Source organism: Chiloscyllium punctatum, chromosome 31 (genome assembly GCF_047496795.1).
Source record: "Chiloscyllium punctatum isolate Juve2018m chromosome 31, sChiPun1.3, whole genome shotgun sequence".
Taxonomy (NCBI): Eukaryota; Metazoa; Chordata; class Chondrichthyes; order Orectolobiformes; family Hemiscylliidae; genus Chiloscyllium; species Chiloscyllium punctatum.
Genome location: NC_092769.1, coordinates 26795187 through 26813243, shown reverse-complemented (window position 1 = coordinate 26813243; position 18057 = coordinate 26795187). Strand labels below are relative to the sequence as shown.

At 45.1% G+C, this 18057-nt stretch overlaps 1 long non-coding RNA gene across 1 annotated transcript in view; it reads right to left on the bottom strand.

Moving 5' to 3' along the window:
* LOC140456926 (uncharacterized) overlaps positions 1 to 18057 on the bottom strand; it is an 89499-nt gene that overhangs the window by 55850 nt on the left and 15592 nt on the right. Inside the window, exon 3 of the long non-coding RNA XR_011953211.1 lies at positions 6556 to 6712. This is a non-coding gene — a long non-coding RNA (uncharacterized lncRNA). The remainder of the gene's footprint in view (positions 1 to 6555; positions 6713 to 18057) is intronic.

Below are 18057 nucleotides of genomic sequence, written 5' to 3'. Positions count from 1 at the left end.
ATATCAGACAGGGGGAGATTGGTGTCAGTGACTGTGGGGTTGGTTTACATCAGACAAGGTTACATTGGTGTCAGTGACTGTGGGTCTGCTTTATGTTAGACAGGGCGAGTTGGGTGTCAGTGTCTGTGGGGCTGGTTTATACCAGACAGGGGGAGATTGGTGTCAGGGACTGTGGGGCTGGTTTATGTCAGACAAGGGGAAGATTGGCATCAGTGACTGTGGGACTGGTTTATATCAGACAGGGGGAGATTGCTGTCAGGGACTTTGGGTCTGGTTTATGGCAGACAGGAGGAGATTGGTGTCAGGGACTGTGGGCCTGGTTTATGTCAGACTGGGGGAGATTGGCATCAGTGAATCTGGGGCTGGTTTATATCAGACAGGGGGAGATTGGTGTCAGGGTCTGTCGGGCTGGTTTATGTCAGACAGGTGGAGATTGGTGTCAGTGAGTGTGGGGCTGGTTTATGTCAAACAGGGGGAGGTTGGCATCAGTGATTGTCGGTCTGGTTTATATCAGACAGGAGGATATTGGTGTCAGGGACTTTGGGGTTGGTTTACATCAGACAAGGTGAGATTGGTGTCAGTGACAGTGGAGGTGATTTATATCAGACAGGGGGAGATTGGTGTCAGTGACTGTGGTGCTGGTTTATGTCAGACAGAGGAAGATCGGTGTCAGGGACTGTAAGTCTGCTTTATATCAGACAGGATGAGATGGTATCAGTGTCTGTGGGTCTGGATTATATTAGACAGAAGGAGATTGGTGTCAGTTACTGTGGTGCTGGATTATATCAGACAGGACGAGATTGGTGTCAATGATTTTCAGTGTGGTTTTTCTCAGACACGGGGGAGATTGCGGTCAGTGTCTGTGGGGCTGCTTTATATCAGACGCGGGAGATTGGTGTCAGTGACTGTGGGGCTGGTTTGTTTCAGACAGGTGGTGATTGGTGTGAGGGACTGTGGGTCTGGTTATGTCCGATAGTGCGAGATTGGTGTCAGGGACTATGGTGCTGGTTTATATCAGACAGGAGGAGATTGGTGTCAGGGACTGTGGGTCTGGGTTATATCAGACAGGAGGAGATTGGTGTCAGGGACTGTGTGTCTGGATTATATCAGACAGGGAGAATTGGTGTCAGGCACTGTGGGACTGGCTTATTTCAGACATGGGGAGATTTTTGTCAGTGACTGTGGGCTGGTTTATATCAGACAGGGGAGATTGGAGTCAGGGACTGTGGGGCTGGTTTATATCAGACATGGGGAGGTTTTTGTCAGTGACTGTGGGCTGGTTTATATCAGACAGAGGGGAGATTGGTGTCAGTGACTGTGGGGCTGGTTTATATCAGACAGAGGGGAGATTGGTGTCAGTGACTGTGGGTCTGGTTTATATCAGAAAGGGGAGATTGGTGTCAGTTTCTGTGGGTCTGGTTTATATCAGACAGGGGGAGATTGGTGTCAGTGACTGTGGGGCTGGTTTATATCAGAAAGGGGAGATTGGTGTCAGTGACTGTGGGTCTGGTTTATATCAGACATTGGGAGATTGGTGTCAGTGACTGTGGAGTTGGTTTATTTCAGACAGAACGAGATTGGTGTGACTGACTGTGCGGCTGGTTTATATCAGACAGGAGGAGATTGCGGTCAGTGTCTGTGGGGCTGGTTTGTATCAGACAAGGGGAGATTGGTGTCAGTGACTGTGGTGCTGGTTTATATCAGACAGGGTGGGGAATAGCGTCAGTGACTGTGGAGTTAGTTTATATCAACGCTGACAGTGCTTTTCCAGCACCACTCTAAACTTGACTCTGGTTTCCAGTATCTGCAGTCCTTGTTTTTTCCTAGTTAATTTATATCAGACAGGCAGAGATTGGTGTCAGTGTCTGTGGGGCTGGTTTTATATCAGAAATGGGGAGATTGGTGTCAGTGACCGTGGAGTTGGTTTATATCAGACGGGGGAGATTGGTTTCCGGAAGTGTGGGGCTGGATTACATCAGACAGGGGGAGATTTATGTCAGTGACTGTGGGGCTGGTATATATCAGTCAGGCAGAGATTGATGTCAGTTACTGTGGTCTGGTTTATATCAGACAGGAGATGATTGGTGTCAGTGACTGTGGGGCTGGTCTATATCAGACAGGGAGAGATTGGTGTCAGGAACTGTGGGGCTGGTTTATATCAGACAGGGGGAGATTGGTGTCAGGGACTGTGGGGCTGGTTTATATCAGACAGGGGGAGATTGGTGTCAGGGACTGTGGGGCTGGTTTATATCAGACAGGGGGAGATTGGTGTCAGGGACTGTGGGGCTGGTTTATATCAGACAGGGGGAGATTGGTGTCAGGGACTGTCGGTGTGGTTTATATCAGACAGGGGGAGATTGGTGTCAGGGACTGTGGGTCTGGTTTATATCAGACTGGGGGAGATTGGTGTATGGAACTGTGGAGCTAGTTTCTTTCAGACAGGCAGAGACTGGTGTCAATGAGTGTGGGGTTGGTATTTATCAGTCATGCGGAGATTGGTGTCAGTGACTGTCAGTGTGGTTTATATCAGACATGGGGGAGATTGCGGTCAGTGTCTGTGGGGCTGGTTTATATCAGACGAGGGAGATTGGTGTCAGTGACTATGGGGCTGGTTTGTATCAGACAGGAGGAAATTGGTGTCAGGGACTGTGGGACTGGTTTATATCAGACAGGGGGAGATTGGTGTCAGTGACTGTGGAGCTGGTTTATATCAGAAAGGGGAGATTGGTGTCAGTGACTGTGGAGCTGGTTTATATCAGAAAGGGGAGATTGGTGTCAGTGACTGTGGTAAAAACAATGACTGCAGCTGCTGGAATCCAGATTCTGGATTATTGGTGCTGGAAGTGCACAGCAGTTCTGGCAGACTGAGAAATATTGCAATTGATTCCACCAACCAAATGTTCGAGATGTTTGCGAATAACTGGGACCCAAAAACACTTTCCTGAGATACTCTACGAACCTTCATCTCCAATAAAAGGATCCTTTTTATCCCACTTTTCCGGTCCAAGGGCTCCTTTGCTGTAGCTTGTACACTCTGACCTGCTTTTTTTTCCTGATTTTCTCCCTCACTTTTCTCTCTGTAACTTAGTGGCCTCAAACTGGACCGAGGGTTTGGACCTCAAGCTGAATCCAGTGCGTAGGAGAGTGAGTCCTTACTTCTCCGAGGCAAGCACAGGACGTGGAATTGGCAACTGCTACATCAGCAATGTCAACGTGGATGAGATAGGGCCCAGCAGCAAACGGTGATGTCTGAGGATTGGAGATTCGTTGCAGATTGGATCCTGCACTGGTAATGATGAAGCGGAGAGTGGAAGGCCATTGTGGTAACATCGATGAAGTGGGTCTAGCAGTAAGAGACATGTCTCTGACATTGGAATGGTCTGGCACAGGGGGCGATGAGCCGGTGATGGAGGAGTATCTGCCCAGTGGCAAAGATGATCCCTGAGGATCAGCATCTTCAATGTTGCTGAGGTCTGGTGTATATGGTGATGTAGCTGTCATGGAGGGATTGGGTTCCAGCGGTGGTGCATGGTGAGGAGCAGGCTCACAACCTATCAACTCTCTTCAAGCTGTATCCTCTGTTTATTCCCTTTTCTTCAATTATTCAAAGTGGTACAACTTTGTGGCAACACGTGAAAGCTTCTCGCTGTATTTTGTTGTAATTATCCTGAAAAATACACCTGCTCATAAAATCAAAATCGGAAAAAGTTTTACTCACTCTTTCCTGCCAGCTGTCCCTTTATGAAACCATGTCCAAATATTCGCCACGATCCCATAAGATTTGATTTTGCACACTGGGCTTGGGACTTCAGCAAAAATCTTTCTGAAAATTCCCCTCGTAATCTTACCCTTCCCAATCACGTCTCCCTCAGCCTTCTCTGCTCCAAAGTAAACAACCCAAGCTTACCAAGCCTCTCTCCATAGCTGATATGCTCCATCCCAGGGAACATCCTGGGGAATCTCCTCTGCACCCCATCCACTGCAATCACATCCTTCCTGTAATAAGGTTCCCAGAACTACACAAAGTATTCCATCTTGGCCTAAAGATAGAGTTGTATAGCTCTGACAATGTATATGTTGGTGAATGAAGGTTGTGCCTACGGTTCCCTCCGCCTTCTTATCTAACCTATTAACGTCAGTCAAAAAGTGTGTTGCTGGAAAAGCACAGCAGATCAGCCAGCATCCGAGAAGTGGTAAAGTCGATGTTTCGAGAAGTAGCTCTTCATCAGAAATGTGACAATTATTCCTTAATAAAAGGCTTATGCTCGAAACGTCGACTCTCCTGTTCCTTGGATTCTGCCTGACTGACTGCTTTTCGAGAACTACACTTCGTGATTCTGATGTCAAACATCTGCAGTCCTCACTTTTTCCCTAACTTGTTAACCTGTGCAGTCACAGTCAGGGATCTGTGGAGAAACACCCTCTGAGATTCCCAGTGTGCTGCCTTTCAATGCATAACCCTATTTTTGGTTCCTTCTTCCAAAGTACATCACCTCATATTTATGAAGGTTACTTTCCATCTGACCATTCCATCTGTATCTTCCTTTCACATAAGGCCTTCCTTTACACTACCAACCACTTGGCCAATCTTTGTGTCAAACACAAACTTGATTATCACACTCCTCCACTCTACACCCCCCACCCCCGCCACCACGCCCACCCCCACCCCCACCGCCGGAAATTCACATCTAGATCAGTTATGAATGGCACAAATAATAAGGGACAGAACACTGATTCCAATGGTACACCAGCAGACACTGGTGTCCAGTTGCGCAAACAGCCTTTTGCCACCACCCTCTGTCTCTTGCCACTAAGACAATGTTTGATGTAGCATACAAAGTTACCCTTGATATCATGAATATTTTTAAAAATCAGTTTCCCATACGGGGCTTTGTCAATGGCCTTGTTGAAAAACCATATAAACAACATGCTCGAAACTATACAATAAATTTCATTCGGAGTGGCTTCCCCTGATGACGTCATGCTGACTATCCCTGATCAAGCCTTGCCTCTCTAAATGAAGATCAATTTTCTCCTTTCCTATTTTCTCCAAGACTTGGCCTAACACTGATCAACTACTGACTGGTCTATAATTCTCCGGTCTATTTCTACCACCCTTCGATAAAATGGGACCAAATTAGTTGTCCTCCAGTCATCAGACATCTCCAACTTCCCTGTGGCCAGATTCGACTTAAACATTTGCGTCAGGGCCCTTTGTCCGTTGTCTCCAACAGCAGCCTGTGATACAACTCACCCAGACCTGGCAATCATTCCAATTTTATACCAACCAAAGCCTCCAATCCCTGTTCACATCTTATATCAATCTGTTCAAGAGCTTCCCAATACTTCTTCTTGAATTCTGTTCCTGCATCCTTCTTCTCCCAAGTAAAATAGATGTGGAGCTGTCATGTAACAATCGATCAATTCTCCAGCTTCACACACAGAGTGCCCCCTTGGTCTCTAATAGGCCCTAATTGTTCCTGGTTATTCTGTTCTGTTTAATGTACGTGGAGAACATCTTGGGATTCTCCATAACCTTGCCTGGCTGTATATCTCCATGCCCTGTGTCAGAAAGTGTGAACTTTCTAAGCTTCACTGCAATATCCTTTCATTTCGTCAATCACTGGAGAATAAAAACTGAGTTTCTCCATCAGTTAATCTTACCTCTTATAAGATAGACACGAAAGTAACTGTATCGTTTGCCTGTAATTTCCTAAATTCCAAGAAATTATCTTGTGTGGATATTCACCATTTCACACGCGTCTTTGCCGTCACTTTCCCATCAAGTATCGAGAGAAGCGTTTGGTCATCCTTATGTTTCTTGTAGTTGGCATTCTTGTTCTTTTTGATTTTCTTATTAGTTCATTGGTCCTCCTTTGCTTTGTCCCAGATATTTCTGAATCCATTGCTTACCACAATATTTGGCATTTTTCTGAGATGCTTCCTTTGATTTGATGCAATCTTTCACTTATTTTGTTAACTATTGGCAAGTCACCTTATCCTTTTGCTGTTTGCCCTGTGGTGAATATGTATATATTGTACATGTTAAGTGTTTATTTAAACAACAACCATTGCCTGTCTGCCAGTAAATCTTTTTCATGTACTTCTCCAATTCACTGAAGCTAATTTGCCCCTCATACATTCATCACTTGCAAGACTCAGGTTTATAACCGCAATTTCAAAAAAATATATTCAGACGTCATACAAAATTCAATACATTATGATTAATATTCCAAGCACCTCATTTACAGCAGTATTTTCATTTCGCTCTTCTGATCACATACTGTCAATTCCAAAGCTGCCTGACCTCTACCTCAGTGCTCAACATACTCTTAAATGAAGCCATCTCAAACATGGTCATGAAATCCATTTTTCCCAGCATTAGCATTCACATAGGTTAACACAGTTTAGATGCAGCTTGAAGCTGGTCATTATCACTGTAGTACTCACAAACCTACGTATATATTTCCCTGTTTTATAACACAGCCAACTTCTGTATTGCTTCTTTCACTTTGAGATATAACTTCCATCAATGTTCGCTAAGCACCACCTTACCAGGTTCTTTGGAATCTGAGAGTTGTGGCCTCTGGGGAGATAAATGGTAATTCATCTGAGACATTTGTGTGGCTTTTGTGGACGTTGAAGTAATCTCGTCACGTTATTCGTTCTTCTCAAGTGTCGTTGTCCTTTTTTCACTAGATCTCCCGTTATGCTGATGGAGAAGAGAAGGAGAATGGTCTATCAGCAATGTTGTGCATTTCCCCCAGACAGATGACACTGCTCTAAACTGGGTGGGAACCTTACAACAGGCTGTTAAAGTGTTGTTGCTGCTGTACAGTACCTAGTGAGATCGCATCTGGAGTCTGGTGTACACATTTAGTCTCCTCACTGAAGAAAGGATATTATTACATTGGAAGCAGCTCAGAGATGGTTCCCTCAACTAATTGCTTCAACGAAGATGTTAACTTGTAAGGAAAGGATGATCAGGTTGATCCAATACCCATTGGAGTTTATGAGAATGAAAGATGATCATATTTTTACATAGAGCACTGGAAGGAGTCAGCAACAGAAGACAATTACACAGCCAAATAGGGGAATCCATTCCACGTCTCCGGCCTGTTACACAGGAACAGCAGAAGGATATTCAAACCTTCAAACCGATTACACCAGAACAGAATGAGACTATTTATTCCCTGTAGCCTGTTATACAGTTACAGGAGGAGACCAATCAGCTCCTCGATACTTGAACACTAGACCCAGAGTCGGCTGTGCTCCTGTATCCTGTTACACAGCAATAGGACCAGTCCATTCAGCCTCCTCAGGTCTGTAACACAGGAACTGGAAGATACTGGAAGAGGTCATTCAGCATGAGAATTAGAGAAGGGGATAAAATTATTTGAGACATGTTATGGAAAGGAAGAGGTCATTCACACATGTATCTGTTATATGGGAACACGAGAAGACCAACCACTCCCTTGATCCCTTTTCAGGGATGCAGGAGGTAATTGTTCAGTATAAACCTGTTGTGAAGGAGTATGAAGAGACACTTCAGCTCGTCCTGTATCCTGTTACACAGCAACAGGAAGATTTCGTAAGACCTCAAGCTCCTGACATATCATCAGGAGGAGGAGAAACAGGTCTTGAAAATGTAAATCAGGATGTTCCGTCTACATTGAGACTATAATGTAGGAACATGATGGGGATATTCAGCCCATTGAGTGTGTAAACCAGGAACAGAATTATTCCATTCAGACACTCATGCCCCTTGCACAGCGATTGGAGCAGATCTTTTTAAATCTTTGTGCCTGTTATACAGGAACACGGGAAAGGGAACGTAGAGGTTATACAACGGGTAGGAATTAGGATAATCATCATCAGTAATGAATAAAATTAGTGAGCAAACTGTTGGGAATTAAGGGAAATTGTGAGAATCCATTATTAATTAATTAACAACAGGGGATTTGCAACGTCAAAATGGAATACATCAGAATCAGCATTGTCTTTTAAAGAATTTATTTGTTCGAGTTCTTTAAATATGTGACAAGCAAAGTAGACAATAGGGATCCTGTTGGCATAAAGTATCTGGAATTTGAGAAAGCATTGATTAAAGCGCTGCACAAAAGATTAAGCTGCAAAATAAAGGGACATCGGTTATTCGCTTGGATAGAGGGCTAGTGAGCCAATAAAATATAGAGAGATGGAATAGTTGTTTCGTTTAATGGTTGGCACCTTTGGGGATTCTATAGAGTTCAGACCATATGGCCCGACTATTTCCAATCGATTGTATTACTTGGATGAGGCCAGAGAAAACACGACAGCCACATTTTCAGCTGATACTAAAACAGGTAGCAAAGTAGGCGGATGCAATGATGATGTAGAAAATTTACAAATGGAAATGAGCAGTTTAGATGAAAGGGCTAACATCTTGCAGGTAAAATTTAATGTGGAACATTATGGGATTATCCATTTCGATCAGAGGAATCGAACTTGTTATGGAAATGGAAAGCAACTTCAGAGTGTTTATGTGCAGAGGGACCAGGGTGTACTTGAGCATATCACACAAGTCTCACATGCAGGTACAGCAGGGAATGAGAAAGGCAAGTGCAATTTCAGCACTTATTCCAAACCGAATCGAATATAAAGGAATGGAAGAATTGCTGCAGCTCTGCAAGGTATTAGTGAGACTTTAAGTGCTGAACCTTGTACACTTCTAGCGCTTTGACTGCAGAAGGATGTAGTTACAATGAAGGCAGTTCAGAACAAATTCATTAGACTGATTTCAGAGATGAATTTGTCTTTTGAAGAGCATTTGAGCAGTTCAGGCCGATACAGTCTGGGTTTAGAAGAAGGAGAGGAGACCTCATTGAGGTTTGGTGTATGTTAAAGGTGATTGACAATGTCGGTATGGAGTGGATATTTCCTCATGTGGGGCAAACTAGAACAAGAGATCATAGATTTAGGATTAGGCAGAGCAGATTTAAAACAGGGGTGAGAAGACCTTACTTCTCTCGAAGAGTTGTGAATCTGTGAAATCACTGTCTCGGAGTGCAGTGAGTACTGGGACATTGAGTAAATTATGGGATAGGGAGAACGACAAGAAAGTGGGACTGAGGCCACGTTGACATCAACCATGATTGTATTAAATGGCAGAGCAGGCTCGGGGGACTGGATTGCTGACTGATGCTCCTCGTTCTTATTCAGTCCTTCAACTGTGCTGCACCGGAATGGGGAGGACTGGTTATCAAACAGGAATCAGGCACTCCGGATAAATCTGTTTCAATCAGTTTGACAGAGCGTAGTGAGTGGATAGGGAAAAACAATGACTGCAGTTGCTGGAAACCAGATTCTGGATTAGTGGTGCTGGAAGAGCACAGCAGTTCAGGCAGCATCCGAGGAGCAGTAAAATCAACGTTTCAGGCAAAAGCCATTCAGGAGCGAGTGGAGACAAACCGTGACCAGCACTGAGTCCTCAGCTCTTTACAATCTATATCTATGATCAGGAGGAGTTGAACAGATGTACTGCTACTACGTTTGGTGATGACACTAAGTTGGCAAGACATTAAGTTAGCAAGAGAATGTGGAGAGTCTGAAAATTGATATAGACAGGTAAAGTCAATGAATAGTAGTTTACCAGGTGGAATATAACTGAACATACAACCTGCAATCTGTTTCAGGAAGTTTGTAAGGCAGTATTATCCTGTAATGGAGAGGAATTACAGGGCTAAGTGAAACAGCCTGTTCTGGAGGTTTCACTCTGGCCCGTTCAGGCATGGGATGTGTTGAACCATCTGATATTCACAGTGGCACCTATGCTGTCAGTGCAAACGGGATATTTTGATGCAGTTGGTTGGTGGTTGAAAGTGGCGAGGAGGAGCGTGTTTTGAGCAGTGTACAATGGGCCTGCATCTGAGATTCCATCCTTTCTTTCCAAATGGACATCCGAGGACTATGGGAATGGCTGTTTCTGAATGACGAGGCTGTGGCTGCGTCCAGGACAGTGGGTATTCGCTAACATGATGTACAGTGCATGGGCACAATGCAACATTAATGAGGTGAGAATTCCTTCAGTTCCTCTAGCTCTCCTCATTGACATGGGGACCCCACAGAGCTATGTACACCATCGGGAATCCCACTATACTGGGAAAACAAGGATACACCCTGCTGAGGAGAAAAATTCACCTCATCCACCACATATATCCTACATCACCGAACAGTGACATTGATGCTGAGATACTGGGAGATGGTGGATATGTCACTCATTTCTGCCTGGAACGTTCCGGATCATAGAAGCGGAATGAAGCAGGGACCCGAACAGCCACTGGCAGCACTGTCTCCCCCTGGTGTGAAGATGTAGGTCGTGTTGAAAGAGGTAACGCCGCTCTGTAACCAGCTCCTTGTTCTGTAAGTTCCCCTCACACACTGCTCCTGGGTTAAGTGTCCCTTGGGAAGCTGGTCTTGGAAAACCCCGAGTGGACACAGCAGATCCCTTTCGCCCACACACTCACTCTGTGATTTCAGAGCTTCCCCCTCTGCAGCCTCTACTCCATTTATTTGTGGTCCCTGTTACCCACCCAGATGCTGTAACTGCAGTACGACCATAAGACATAGGAGAGGAAGTAAGGCCATTCGGCCCATCGAGTCCATTCCGCCATTCAATCATGGCTGATGGGCATTTCAACTCCACTTACCCGCATTCTCCCTGCAACCCTTAATTCCTTGTGACATCAATAATTTATCAATTTCTGCCTTGAAGACATTTAGCGTCCTGGCCTCCAATGCACTTTGCGGCAATGAATTCCACAGGCCCACCACTCTCTGGCGGAAGAAATTCTCCGCATTTCTGTTCTGAATTTACCCCCTCTAATTCTACGGCTGTGTCCACGGGCCCTAGTCTCCTCGCCTAATGGAAACAATTTCCTCGCGTCCAACCTTTCCAAGCCATGTATTATCTTGTAAGTTTCTGTTAGATCTCCCCTTAATCTTCTAAACTCCAATGAATACAATCCTAGGATCCTCATCCGTTCCTCGTGTGCTCCATCCAGATTTGGATCACAAAATACTCAGGCATCTCTGAATGCCTGAGGCAGCTCACAGCACGTCCTCGAGCATACTATCCCCAGCACCTCTGCTAACGTTTCAATAACAGGACACAAACAGAAACCCCTCAACTGGAAATGTTATAGACCAGATCAGACCCCCTCATCATATTTTCCTTTTTTAAAACATAGATGTGAATTGGATGCTCCAGATGTGTTGTGACTGGTCAACCCTCTCAACATTAAGCAGAATGCAATCAATTCAAACGGTCTAGTTAAAACACAATCAAAGAGAAGAACAATTGGGGATAGCTTCTCTACTGGAAAATGTGTGCAAACAATAGGTACATCACCTTCTATTCATTAACTGTCCTAATACAGGAACACCCCATAAACATGCCTCTTGACGAAAAGGTAAATTCATACACAAATCTTACGTGCAGTTCTCCAATCCAGGAGGAAGAAACTTCAAGAGAGTTTTCAAGGAGAAGAGCAGATTGGGATCATGCATTGAAACTTCCAACCCTTCTGGGATCATCAGCAGCTTCTAAACGCTGCCGCTAGAAACAAAACAAGATGACCTGCTCTGGGAGAGCTGACAACTGCCTTTCCATTGTTAACACCGTTTTAATAAAACCTAAAGGCCTCCTCAGTTATTTACTTCTGCTATTTCCAGGCGCCAATTTGGCATCTCTGTCCTTAAGACCTCTCTTCAAAAAGAAACCCACGAGAAAATAACCTTTTTAAAGTGACAGTATAGTCATAACTCCCCCTTTGAAAGAAAAATGAACCATCAATATACAAAGATAGCCTCATTTTAAACCCCTTATTCTTATTGTTATAGTGGACTATGATACATATATATTGCTTCTACACTAAGCATGCAAACATTCACAACTCCATTCTATTTCTGTCAGTTTACTCCAGTCACAAAACGCCTCTGCCTTTCTTCATCCAAGTCTTGACACCTTATCAGCAAGTACGGTTTCTCGCCCTGTCACCTGTATAACTTCTACATTGAATGGCAGCAACAATAAATTCTATCTGAACAGACTGGAAGTTTTCGCCTTAAATTTCTCCAAAAATATTTAGTTGTTACGATCAGTATTTCTATTTGTCTCAGACAACGTTGTTGGCAACTTAAATGCTGAAATATTGTAACGCCAACACCAAGCTCAAGGCCTCCTTCCCAACTGTAAAATATTTCTGTTGATGGTTTCACCAGACACTCCAACTACACGTTACATAATTGAGCAAATCTCATCTCTCCAGTCGACCTTCTGAATGACATATCTTGTCATGTCTCAGCTGAAAAGATTGACATGCCTCCTTACCTCTTAATGCTGTAACCTCCTCACCTGCTACCCCTGGCCTACACCAATAAACCTTACTCTCACAGGTATATGTTTTAAAAAGATCATGCACATGCTTCTCAATCCCTAACAGAAGCCAAACTTTGATTTATGGATAATCATCAGTCATTTCTGATTCTAATCTTGCCATTCTAGCTCTTCCACACGAGTTCTCACAACTGGAGGAGGCGAATCTTTGAACTCCTCCCAAGTAAGAATCTCTCTAAGAGTGCCATACTTTTGCTCTGCATTTAATGCCCTTATGCACCTTTCAAAATTACTTTGTTTGATCCTTTCAATCTCAATGTATGTTTAACCAGGGATGCTATTTTAGATTCCTAAAACGCTGTCTGTGGGCTTCTGGCCTAAGCTCATATACACTTCAGATGTGTTTCTTCACCTCCTTATTCTGGTCAGATACCTCCTCTGATAGTGTTGCAAATACCTCACTCCTTATATCTACCAGCTTTGTTTGGATCAACTAAATTGATACGGTTACTGGTCAGTGCATTCGTTTAGCCACTTCCTCAAATAAAATTAAAAAGGCTTTCGCATCCTTCTCATCAAATGTAGACAATGCCTGGATGCATTTAAACAGATCCACATCAGACCTTTGGCTACCATAGGTTTGCTTCTGCTCAATATCCTCCCATCTCAGCCTAGCATCTACATTCATCTCTGCCTTCTAAGTCGACTTTCTACTCAAATTGTTAACATTTGACGTTGAAAGTCTCTCTCTTTCAACCTTTCTTCTTTATTTTTCTGTCTTTATTCTTCCTCTACTTTTCTTTTGATTATGCTCATAATCATATTTCAAACTGATTCAATTCCTTTTACTGTTCAAGCTGCCTCATCTACAATTGAATTTTACCCATTTCCAAAAATCCTGATGGCGTTTCCACCAAACTTAAAATGCCAAGCTAAAGCTATAATCATCTCTCCTTTTCTCACAGAAGGTTGTTTTGGATAGATGGGCCAAATGGCCTGTTTCCAGATGGTAGGGATTAACGTTCTGAACCCAATTTGGGGTGGTCGGTATCGAATCAGGCTATGGACCAGACCAGACTGCCTTAAAATAGTTTAAGTTGATAGCCTGGACGCTAACCTTGTCTTATAGTAAAGGTAGATGTGAAATGGGTGTTCCAGATGCGATTCGGCTCATCAAAGCACAGAGCTTAAAGCAAGACACAATTTATTTAAGCACTCTAATAAAAACCCATACAAAAAGGAAGAGGGATGTAGAATAACTTTACTACTGGAAATCTTAATAGAATAATGGATACAGTACCTTCTACTAATGAAATGTTCCAATGTACTAACATCTCATAAACTCAGCCCTTGCCAAAAAGACACATCCAAGGCCAGTCAGTATTGCATGTAGTTCTCCAATCCAGGAGCAAACAGCATCAAGACAGATTTCAGAGAGAATAGCAGCAAGGGATCATTTGCTGAAGCGTCCATCCCTTCTCCCATCCCAGGCATCTGGTGATTGTCACAACTCAGAAAAACTGGAAAGCCTGTCCTGTGCCAGCTGACCATTGTTATCACGATTTTTAAAAAAATCCAAAAAGCCTCCTAAGTTATTTACTTCAGCCGGTTGCAGTAGGCAGTGTCGACCTTTAAGATCTCCCTTTCAAGAAAAGGAGCAAATAACCTTTCTAAAGTGACAGCATTGTCAGAGATGTTAGACACCTGGTCCTTTACAACAATAGTCAAGGGGCTTCATTGTGTTACTGACCACACGTTCCACTCAGAGGGACAAACACAGACGTCAGACGTTCAGTGGACAGGAACAGATCATCTTTCAAAGACGTGAGTCAAAACTGCTGAAACCCCGATCCAACATGGAGCACCGAATGGGATACACGGGGAAGTGGACAGCAGCCCGATACACACCCACCCCCACCGAACATGGAGCACCACATGGGACACGCCGCGAAGTGTGTGACCCTCACAACGCGCAGCCCCCCACTCCCTCCACTCCAACCCTGACCTCACCATCAAACCGGCAGATAAGGGAGGCACAATGGTAGTTTGGCGCACCGATACTTACACCGCTGAAGCTAGACACCAACTCGTGGATACCTCCTCCTACTGCCCCCTTGACCATGACCCCACCTCCCACCACCAAACCATCATCTACCAGATCATCCAGAACCTCATCACGCCAGGGGACCTCCCATCCATCGCCTCTAAACTCAGTCCCACAACCCCGCACCACCCGTTTCTACCTCCTACCCAAAATCCACAAACCTGACTGCCCCGGCCAACCCATTGCCTCAGCCTGCTCCTGTCCCACCGAACTTACCTCTGCATACCTCGACACTGTCCTGTCCCCCTTAGTCGAAGAACACCCCACCTACGTTCGGAACACCACCCATGCCTTCCACCTCCTCTAAGATTTTTGCTTCCCGGCCCCCAACGCCTTATCTTCACGATGGACATCCAGTCCCTATAGACTTCCACCCGCCCTTAAGAAGGCCTCCAGTCCTTCAGCTTCTTCCTCTCCCACCGACCCAACCAGTACCATTCCACTGACACCTTCCTTCGACTGACTGAACTGGTCCTAACTTCTCCTTCGATTCCGCCCATTTCATCCAAACCAAAGGAGTAGCCATGGGCACCCTCATGGGCCCCAGCTATGCCTGCCTCTTCGTCAGATATGTGGAACAGTCCGTCTTGCAAAGCTACACTAACACTAGCACCTTTTCCTCCGCTACATCGATGATTGTATTGGCGCTAACTCGTGCTCCCACGAGGGGGCTGAACAATTCATCCACTATACTCACACCTTCCACCCCGACCTCAAATTTACCTGGATCATCTCAGACTCCTCCCTCCCCTTCCTACACCTCTCCATTCCTTTCTCGGGCGACCGACTCAACACAGACATTGCTATGAACCGACCGACTCCCACAGCTACCGAGATTACAACTCCTCCCACCCTTCCCCCTGTAAAAACGCCATCCCATATTCCCAATTCCTTCACCTCCGCCGCATCTGCTCCCAGGAGGACCAATTCCAATACCGAAAAACCCAGATGGCCTCCTTCTTCAAAGACTGCAATCTCCCCTCAGACATGGTTGACGATGCTCTCCACCGCATCTCCTCCACTTCCCACACCTCCACCATTGAACTCCACCCCTCCAATCTCTACCAGAACAGAACCCCATTGGTCCTCACCTTCCACCCCACCAACCTTCGGATACATCGTATCATCCTCGGTCATTTCTGCCACCACCAAACAGACCCCACCACCACGGATATATTTCCCTCCCCACCCGTATCAGCATTCCGGAAAGACCACTCCCTCCGTGACACCCTCGTCAGGTCCACACCCTCCACCAACCCAACCTCCACTCCAGGCACATTCCCCTGCAATGACAAGAAGTGCAACACTTGCGCCCACCCCTTCCCCCTTCACCTCCCCCCAAGGTCCCAATGGATCCTTCCATATCCATCAAAAATTCACCTGCACCTCCACACACATCAAATACTGTATCCGCTGCACCCAATGTGGTCTCCTCTACCTTGAGGATACAGGCTGCTTACTTATAGAAGGTTTCAAAGAACACCTCTGGAACACACGCACCAACCAACCCAACCTCCCGTGGCTGAACAGTTTAACTCCCCCTCCCACTCCACCAAGGACATGCTGGTCCTTGGCCTGCTCCATTGCCAGACTCTGGCTACATGACACCTGGAGGAAGAGCGCCTCATCTTCCGCCTAGGAAGCCTCCAAACACACGGGATGAATGTACAAATCTCCAGCTTCCTCATTTCCCCTCTCTCTACCTTATCTCAGTCCCAATCCCCGGATTCAGCACCGCCCTCTTAACCTGTAATCTTCTACCCGACCTCATGGCCCAACCCCTGTCCGGCCTATCACGCTCACCCTCACCGCATTCCACCTGTCGTATTTCCAGCGCCCCTCTCCCTAATACCCTCCCAACTTTTATCTCAGGCCGCATGGCACAGCAGCCTCATTCCTGAAGAAGGGCTTATGACCGAAACGTCGATTCTCCTGCTCCTCGGATGTTGCCTGGCATGCTGCGCTTTTCCAGCACCACACTTTTCAACTCTGGTCTCCAGCATCTGCAGTCCTCCTTTTCTCCTAGTTGGTCACACACCAGGAAGTGAACAATAGCCTGACTCGCACAGCCCTGTCCATGCAGCACCACATGGGACACATCAGTAACAACAACCTGACACACATCACCTTCCCCCATCCGTGGAACACCACATGGCACACACTGGGAAGTGAACAGCCTGACACACACCATTTCATTGTCTCTGAGCTTCACAATGTCCGCATACACTAGAGAGCCAATAACCAAGGCCAGGGAAAGATGCAGAGAGACAGAGAGATTCACTTTAAATAAAGAAACAGACAGTTAATTAACTGAGAACATGCTGTAGAAATGTGGAGAAAAAGACTGGGTGATGGGTCTAACTGGAGGATTAAACCTTTAGAGCATAAAATTATAAGAATGAGAACATTGAACAAAGGTATTTTCATATCAGCTGAAATGGTTTATTCATAAAATTCCGATTCGTTTTCACAGAACACTTCAAGCAGCAGAAACTGGGAGAAGACCAACATAGAGAGCTGTGCAGACTATGCCAGTGCATTGCTCAGTAAACTGGATCATCTGCCTCGCATGAGGAGTATTGCAAAACTTTACTCTCATATGGGAACGATACACACATCAAGGGCGTGTGTGTGTGAGTGTGTGTGCGCGCGCGCGTGCTTGGGGGGGGCGTATTTAAGGTGGTTGAATGTGAAAATCATTGCTTGAGAGAAAATATACTTAAAGGAAACGAGGTTAAATATGACTAACGGCAGGGTTTTGGATAATTGACACAGAGAGACTGAGGGAAGTTTCATGGACAGATGAGTGAAAGTGTTTGGGAATATTAAAATAAAGGCATTGCCACACACAATAGCGATATAGATCAGCATGCACAGCAATGTCAGATGGATGGGATTTTGGTCTGATTTCGAATCAGATTTGCTTCTGCAGGTTTCAACCCGAGAGTGTCAGCAGCAGGTTGTTGTCATCATTAAGTCTGTATTTCACAGTTCAAGGTTCAAACAACAGATGGGTTCAGCCAGTGAAGTACATTCTGGAGCAGTGAGTAGTTAAAGTTAATAATGGTCAGGGCATGATGTCAGAAATCAGCTCATGGCCAAAGCAATCACCAAAGTTGTGATTCGTCTGTGTCAAACACCACCTGCAAGTTACTCGAAGTCGAGTGTGTTTGATGCAAGTTCAACATCACCTCTTTACTCTTGAACTACCAGTATTTATAAAGACAGGAACACTGCATGCTTTACCTATGTTTAATGTGCTACAAACTTCAATGGTCTTTGCACATACTGTGCTTCTGTATTCCTGCCTATTTTATGTTGTCTTTTAATATTCGTGCTGGAAATTTGCATTGTCTCATGTTTCAATGTGCCAAACTTCATCAATCACCTCTCTACTGTTTCGAAGAAGTTGGCGATGTAGGTTTAGAGTTCTGTAAGGTTTGCCTCACAGTTTACAATTTAAGTGCTGTGTCAACCGTAAACTTTGAGAGGGTCCCTGCACACCAGATGTACATCGTTCATACATATCAAAATGAATGAGGTCCCCAAAATTGAATCCTGCGGATCTTTACAGAAA